Genomic DNA, 8,485 nt, shown 5'->3' with positions numbered 1-8,485 from the left:
GCACTAGATATACAATATTTTTTTGCCTGAAAGTAATATAATTGAGAAATATTTCTGTCAGTCATAGTTTCATTGAACGTGTGTTATAAAAGTCAAACTTCAAACTTTTTTTTGTTTAAAAAACTATTCGATACTCTCACAGTTCCTTTGTCTTTGTAATATTCTCTTATAGAATGCATTCGTCATTGTAAGACATCTGTTATTTGATTTATACGGCTAATTTTAGTGTAAAACAAGGTGAAATATTACTGTATTTATTCATTGCTCCTGTGGGGCCGGTTTGCCTTATGGTATAAATTTGGATTGCTGAGTGCAAATCCATGCAATATGACGAAATTTTCTATGTATTTAAGCTATGGTTGTATTATACGAATTGTGGGTGGTAGGAAGCTGCTGACTGGCTGCCTTCCCTCTGACTAGTAGTTCAAAATTAGGAAGATAGCAGACAACTTTAGCAGCTTTGCCATAAATGCAAAACGCAAATACTTTTTAAATGCATCATTTTAAAATAGAAATTTTAGAAAGTAACCAGCAAGAAGTACTAACTTTCAGAATTTCTTGCTAGTTAGATAGGTGGGATGATATTTCACAAAGGTACAGCACTGTCTATCGTTTGTTTGTTTGTAATTAAGCACAAAGCCACACAAAGGGTGTGCTCTGCTCACAACGGGTATCGAAACCCGGATTATAGTGATGTAAGTCCGCAGACATACCGCTGTACCACTGGGGGCAGCACTGTCTGGCTTTATTCATTTGTTGTGTATACATACCTTAACCAAGACTGTGATTGTTTTTATCCTTGAGAGTGAGATGTTTATTGAAATATTTGTATCAAAATCAAGAAATTAACGTTGTAAATAACCCTGTTTATCTTAACTTCATGAAAGTTAACTAGTGAGAATAAACTGTATCTCAAGCTGAAATAATTCGTAAAAGATACACACGATCTCTTAAATATAAGGAACAGCCTGAGCCGCTGTTGTTATTTTCTTAATGCGAAGCTGCACAGTGGTCTATCAGCACTCTGTTCACTGTGGGGAATCAAACCTCTGGTTTTAGTATGTAAGCCCGTAGACTTACCACTAACCCATCGGGGGAACAGCTTGAATCAAATTACTATTTATGTTTTTTTTTCATTTTTAACATTTTGATAAAGCTTTGGAATTGTCAAAGTGAATACTTTATTTGACTGTTGTAAGCTCACTGAATCGTCATTTTTTCTTAGGTCTCGTATAGCTTACTGAATTGTACTGAGCGCATTTTTCTTGGATAAAACTTTAATAAATCTATCGCTAAATGACTTGTAATAATATATACGCTGATGTCATTATGTTTGTTAGTCTTATGGTAACACATCACAAAGTTCAACTGGTTAGGTTAGGAAATGGAACGTGTTTACAAGCAAATCATGCATACGTAATGGCACGCCTAACAACACAGTATTATTTCTTTTAACAGAACAGAGTATTTTAAACGACTTTTATTACTAAATGAGGTTGTTTGTTTTTGTTGAATTTCGCTCAAAACTACTTGAGGGCTATCTGCGCTGGCCGTCTCAGGTGTTGACACACTAAAGTGACTAAATTCTTTGGCTAGTCTTTACCATCGAATAGTGAGATTGATCGGCACATTACATAACCTGAGAGGGCGAGCGTGTTCGATAAAGGGATTCGATCTCATGACTCGCAGGTTTCGAGTCGAGTGTTCGAATCACCAGGCCCTGCTAGGTCCCTACAAGATAAGTAGGAAAGATTTTATGAAATGTTACACGCTACAGTACGTATGTTTGTGAACTTGTAAGAATATTAAGAGTCTTAAGTAGAAAATATGTACAGATTATTTAACAGCTCACTCCCTCTTGTTTAAATGAAACAGAAAGGTTTATTCAGTCCAAAACTTTCGGACTAATGAACAGTTTTCGTTTAGGAAGTTTGAATGTGTAAAAGAAATAATGTATAATAGCTTTTATGATATCAATGTTTCGATGTTTCACCTTCGTCAAGATGTTCTCACAAATACACCACAAAACGATTTTGTTTGGAAACCTACAGAATAAAAAGAAAATCTTCTTTGTATTATTTATTGTATAACTTTTAACCTTCAGGATGTTCTCACTAATACACCACAAAATGTAAACGATTTTGTTTGGAAACCTACAGAATAAAAACAAAATCTTCTTTGTATTATTTATTGTATAACTTTTAACCTTCAGGATGTTCTCACTAATACACCACAAAATGTAAACGATTTTGTTTGGAAACCTACAGAATAAAAACAAAATCTTCTTTGTATTATTTATTGTATAACTTTTAACCTCTGACAATGGATTGACCTAGGGACCCCCAAAAAATTATTGATAGTCTCATAGACCCTGGCACGTGTTTTGTGACGTATTCAAACGAATTATTTTTTAATATTATTACCTCGTTTCGATGTTTAATTTTTTGTTACGCATGACGATGCACGCGAGAGCTTTTTTGCTAGAAATGTTCTCATGTTTATTGTGTATGTTTCCTAATAAAATCGAAAATCAATAAAATCATGACGAAAGTAAAAATATTATTTCTAGAGTTAGTCGTAGGTGAAGTTTTACTGAAGAAAAAACCTTAAATTAAGATAGAATTTATGGCTTCAAATCATGAGAATGCTCCAAGATGTTCTTTAAAATAAAAGTAGTGCGACACAATCTTTCTTCTCCCATTTTTTTTTTATCCGCCGTCAGTTTCCGGAGAAGTCAAGAGACGTAACAATGCCCTGTAAGCAACATGCCTCTCATTCAGAACAGAGAAAGAGAACGGAATAGTTGTTTGTAGTCAATAGGCGGAAAATGTTTCGTTTTGTCCATTAGTCGCGACAATGTTCATTGTCTGTCTAACTGTCAAGCTACATCTGCCCCTATACGTATGTATACCCAATAAACTACTGCACATATTAGTTCCTATGCATACATATCCAATAGACTACTACACGTATTAGTTCCTATGCATACATATACAATAGACTACTACACGTATTAGTTCCTATGCATACATATCCAAGAGATTACTACACGTATTAGTTCCTATGCATACATATACAATAGACTACTACACGTATTAGTTCCTATGCATACATATCCAAGAGATTACTACACGTATTAGTATTGTAAAATAGACATATTGAATGTAGAAGGTGTTTTGAAAAAGTTGCTATTAACTATACCACTCATAAGATTTGTTTGGTTTAGTGAAACACGTAGATCCATCATCGCTTAGTGTTGTTGATATATATATTACAGTTTCAGCATTGTTTTATGTATAGTATGGTTTCAACCTTGTTAATATGTATAGTATGGTTTCAAAGATAAAACAACGCTGAAACCGTACTATACATATTAACAAGGTTGAAACCGTACTATACATATTAACAAGTATAGTATGGTTTCAGCGTTGTTGATATGTATAGCATGGTTTCAGTATTGTTGATATGTATAGCATGGTTTCAGTATTGTTGATATGTATAGCATGGTTTCAGTATTGTTGATATGTATACTATGGTTTCAGTACTGTTGATATGTGTTCTACAGTTGCGTGTGACAACTCATTTTTACATTCCTTCTGTAAAGGTTCTTGTACTATATGAAGTTAAATATATGAGCTTGACGAATATATATACTATTGTTTTATTTAAACTCTCAAGTTTGTAAGTTATACTATAAAATCACGCAGTTAATTTATCAAACCATTTGTGCAGCCCTTCAAAAAAGCCTTTTAATTACTTTTTTAAATAGTTGTTATTGTCTTTCACGATGATATGACAACGTGAAAAGAATTTTGAATTTAATATAGTCTCTCACACGAGGTATGCAACAGTTCAGTTTCACTAAGCCACTCAGTCATTTACACAGTTTGAAAATATTAAAAACATACTTAAATTTTCGTAAGGCATTCAGTCTCTCACGTGAGTATGATAGCATTATAAACATGGTTCAGCTTTACCAAGACATTTTGTCACTCACAATGACAAAATAGCATTTATTTGTTTCTTTGTTGAATTTCGCGCAATGCTACTCGAGGGCTATCTGTGCTAGCCGTCCTTAATTTAGAAGTGATAGCCTAGAGGTAAGGCAGCTAGTCAACACCACCAGCCGCATACTCTTGGGCTACTCTTTTACTAACGAAAATGTGATTGTCCAGCAAATTATAACGCACCTACGGCCTAAAGGGATTCGAACTCGCGACACGGAAATTGCGAGTCGAGTGACCTAACCACTACGTCATCTGAAGTCCACGAAATATCATTTAATCCCCAGTCAAACTTTATATGACACAGAAGCATGGTCTAAATTTACTGGATCACTGACATAAGTTGATAATACGAAACTGCGAATAAAATGCTTATTTCGTGACGAACTTTGTTACTAATCCCTGAATAATTTGAACTTTTAAACAAATAAACGTTTACATCCTTTTTGGTACTAACGTCTTGTAAGAAACATAATGCATTACAGTAAAAATTACAATTCTTTAAATACAAGACGAAGAAGACCTAATCTAGTAACAAAACATGGATTACGTACATTTTCTTAAGTATCACATGACATAAGCTTAGTATACTAACGCTATAATATAACCACTAATATAACATGACGGTGATTGTACAGTTTGAATACAAATAGACTGCTTCTTCCTTGTTTTTTAAATGGTATGACGTTTCGACCTCTATGTTAAGACGTTCTTCATGGCCTGAAAAAGGCTTCAGCATAGAAACCAAAGCACCGTTCTTCAAGAAAGCAATATACAGTTCGTTAGCAATTCCAACCCTACAAAAAAGAATCAGTCTAAAATGGTACTGGAACAAGAAAGTGGATATTTTCAATAATATTATGTGTTGAAGGTTTATTTTTTAGTATGTAATCTACTATTTTATTTGTGTTACGAAGGAGCTATTAACACAGGCAATGACTATTAGATTGAAGCATATAGTTTTTACACCCAAATAAAGTTAGACTGTGAGAAATAAAGAGTGAATTTATTTTAACACAGTAGACCAGAACTTATTTTATGCTCGCAATACAGTACAGTAGTGAATTGAAGTTTGAGTTAAACCAGACCCAAAGGTAAAATATTTCAAGCGTATAATTTCAAAACGTATAAGTATGATAAGGACGTATAACATGAATACTTTTGTCCACTCCAAATCGTTGATCTTGATCATTCATCATACGCAGACTCTAGAAGACAGATATGATAGAGTCTGTTCTTTCAGTGACCACACTCCTTGTGAACTTAGATAGACAAGTCCTAGGAGGGCTTCTGTTTCTGTCGAGAATGACAAAGTGAAGTGATAATTAATGAACAGTTTGCAAAACTGTTGTTACTACAAGACGGCTATCATGTTCATGTAGAGTATTAATCATGGGCACGGCGAGGCGTCTAAAATGTTCACCTGCTAATGGTATGATTAGTTGTGGTGAGAGATACACCAGGAAATTGTAATCGAATGATTAATAGTTTGGGGACAAAACATTATAATAAAACTGGGTACTAAGTTTGGTTAGTTCGTTTATATCTTTAATAGAGATTTGTTAGAAGCGTAATACCAATCCATAATGAACAAACCATTCTCCTACTGAAATTAGAATTAACAGTAAATAATACAACAATATAAAAATAACGTATAAAACTTTAAAACGGACTCAATGAATGATGCACTAATGATAAAACATACAGAATGTGGAATCAGAAAAACATATCTGTCTATCACGTCATATTGGAAAATTTTCTATTGTGTAAAACAAAATTTGGCTGATCGATTGTGTGTGAAAGTGTGAACATTAATGAACTGAAAAAAATGTCCACGTCCAGAAAAAGCATTATGGTCGTCTATCAACGCTGAGGCCCGCCTGCTGCTTATCAATCAATACAGGTGCAGGAAACGAATTAATTAAAGTGATGGGGAAGTACGTCCCGGATACTGTGCATTTTTAATAGTTTTACTATAGAAAGTGGATGATGCAGTTACCAGAGGGAGAAGCAAGACGCGCGATAATGAAAACTAATCCGTCCTTTATAAGGAAACCTTTACACAGATTTTTCTTGCCTTATCCTGTTTCACAGACACGCCTGCAATGCTGTTTTCATGGTGTATCTTTTAAGTAATCATGAAAACGTACTGTATGTACCTGCGATCGTTCATCAGTAAATTATCTCAGAATCTCGCTTTAAAAAAAAAATAATAGCTCCTTACTTCTCACAAGCCCTATTGTCTGTGAAATTATTTAACTTTAGCTTGACAAGGGACTAACTATTTAATTAAAATTAAACAAAAACAAACTGGAAGATGATATGATACATAATACCATATAGTCTTGGTTTGGTTTGTTTGTTCTGAATTTCGCGCAAAGCTACACGAGGGCTATCTGCGCTAGCCGTCGTTAATTTAGCAGTGTAAGACTAGAGGGAAGGCAGTTAGTCATCACCACCCACCGCCAACTTTTGGGCTACTTTTTTACTAACGAATAGTGGGATTGACCGTCACGTTATAACGCCCCAACGGCTGAAAGGGAGAGCATGTTTGGTGGGACGGGGATTCGAACCCGCGACCCTCAGATTGCGAGTCGAGCACACTAACCACACCTGGCCATGCCGGGCCATCATATAGTCATCCCCATCTGTTTCGATACATTCAGAAGCTAATTTATTAAATTCTACTTTTTCTCCCATAATTACTAATGAAGATTTAAGCAATATTCCTCATCCTGAACAGTGTCTAAATGGAAACAAGGTTGGCCAAGATAATTACATTAATTCTGAGCTTGTTAAGAAAGAATTGGGAAGTTTAAAGAATGATAAAGCTTATGGGTCAGATAATATTTACCCAAGGATTTTGAAGTAGTTTAAAGATTAGTTATGTGAGGCACTTGCTACTATTTTTTCTAAGTTCTTGAATAGTGGGCAAGTACCAGAATAATAGAAGTTGGCTGATGTTACTTTTCAAGGAAGATAATAAAAATTGCCCTAGATATTACAGGCTTATTATTCTTACATAAGTTGTGGGAAAAATTTTAAAAGTCTGATAAAAGATACCTTGTAAAGTCACTTAACAAGGTTGATTTTTCTCGGATAGCCAACATGGTTTCACTAGAGGAATATAGGAAATCTTGCCTTACTAATCTTTTGACGTTATTTGAAAACGTTATTGCTTTTGTAGATGAGGGTAAGGGTGTCAATTTGGTGGATCTGGATTTTGAGAAAGCGTTTGACAAGATGCCACATAAAAGGCTTGTTAAAAAATTATCTCTGTATGTTTGGGGATAGGCTGGCTCATTGGATAGAAAACTGGATGGATGAAAGAAAGCAGAGGGTTGTTGTAAACGGAAGTTAGCCAAACTGGATTAATATCACATGTGGGGTATCTCAGAGCTCAGTGTTGAGATCTTTTTTACTTTTGATTTACGTCAAGGACATGGATAAAGGAATGGTCAACAAGTTATTTAATTTTACTGATATGATATTAAGGTTTTCGTTGTTGCTGGCTGTAAGGAAGGTGCAGCTGCTTTATAGAAGGATTTGTATTATTTGGTGAGCTGAGCGGATAAATGGCAAGTTAATGTATGTGGGTTATCATAATTTGAATTATAAATATAATTTTGATGGGAATAACCTTAATATGGTTATGGAAAATTATATTTTTGTTCTGGCTGATCAGTCTCTTAAGCCACCCGGATAATATGCTGTTGCTACTGTCAGAGCAAATAGAATTTTAGGTTGTACCTACAAAAAATTTGAGTAAATGTCTAAAGAGGTTATAATTGCATTTCATAGGTCATTGGTTAGGCCACATTTGGAGTATTGTGTTCAGTCTTGGGTGCCTTACCTTAGGAAGGACATTGATTTGTTGAAAATGGTTCAAAGAAGGGCTACGAGGATGATACCTGGGATGGAAAGTTTGTCATTCGAGAACAGGTTAAAATCTCCGAAATTGTTTTCTCTTGAAAAAAGAAGAATTAGGGGGGATCTGATTGAGGTGTTTAAGATTGTAAAGAGAATTGATAGTGTTATTAAGGTGTTTAAGGGTGTTAAGGAATTGATAGTGTTATTAAGGTGTTTAAGGGTGTTAAGGAATTGATAGCGTTATTAAGGTGTTTAAGGGTGTAAAGAGAATTGATAGTGTTATTAAGGTGTTTAAGGGTGTTAAGGAATTGATAGTGTTGACACATAATTTTTTTTTAATGGTGGGAATGGTAGGACTAGGGGACATACATATAAATTTTGGCAGGGTATGAGTCATCTTCGGCTAAGACAGTTTTATTTTCTAAAACAAGGTGGTTGACATTTGGAATGTGTTGCATCAAATGTGGTGGACACAGTTAATTTAAGGCAGTCTTAAGGAAATACTTGATAAATAATTGAATGATAAGGATTGGTTATTAACGTTTTATTTTCATTTTAAAGCTTAGTTTAGTGGATAGGACGGCCTAGATGGACTGACAGGTTCCTCGTTG

The sequence above is a fragment of the Limulus polyphemus genome, unplaced genomic scaffold (genome assembly GCF_000517525.1).
Source record: "Limulus polyphemus unplaced genomic scaffold, Limulus_polyphemus-2.1.2 Scaffold58, whole genome shotgun sequence".
NCBI classification, from domain to species: domain Eukaryota; kingdom Metazoa; phylum Arthropoda; class Merostomata; order Xiphosura; family Limulidae; genus Limulus; species Limulus polyphemus.
Note: the sequence above shows the minus strand (reverse complement) of the source record.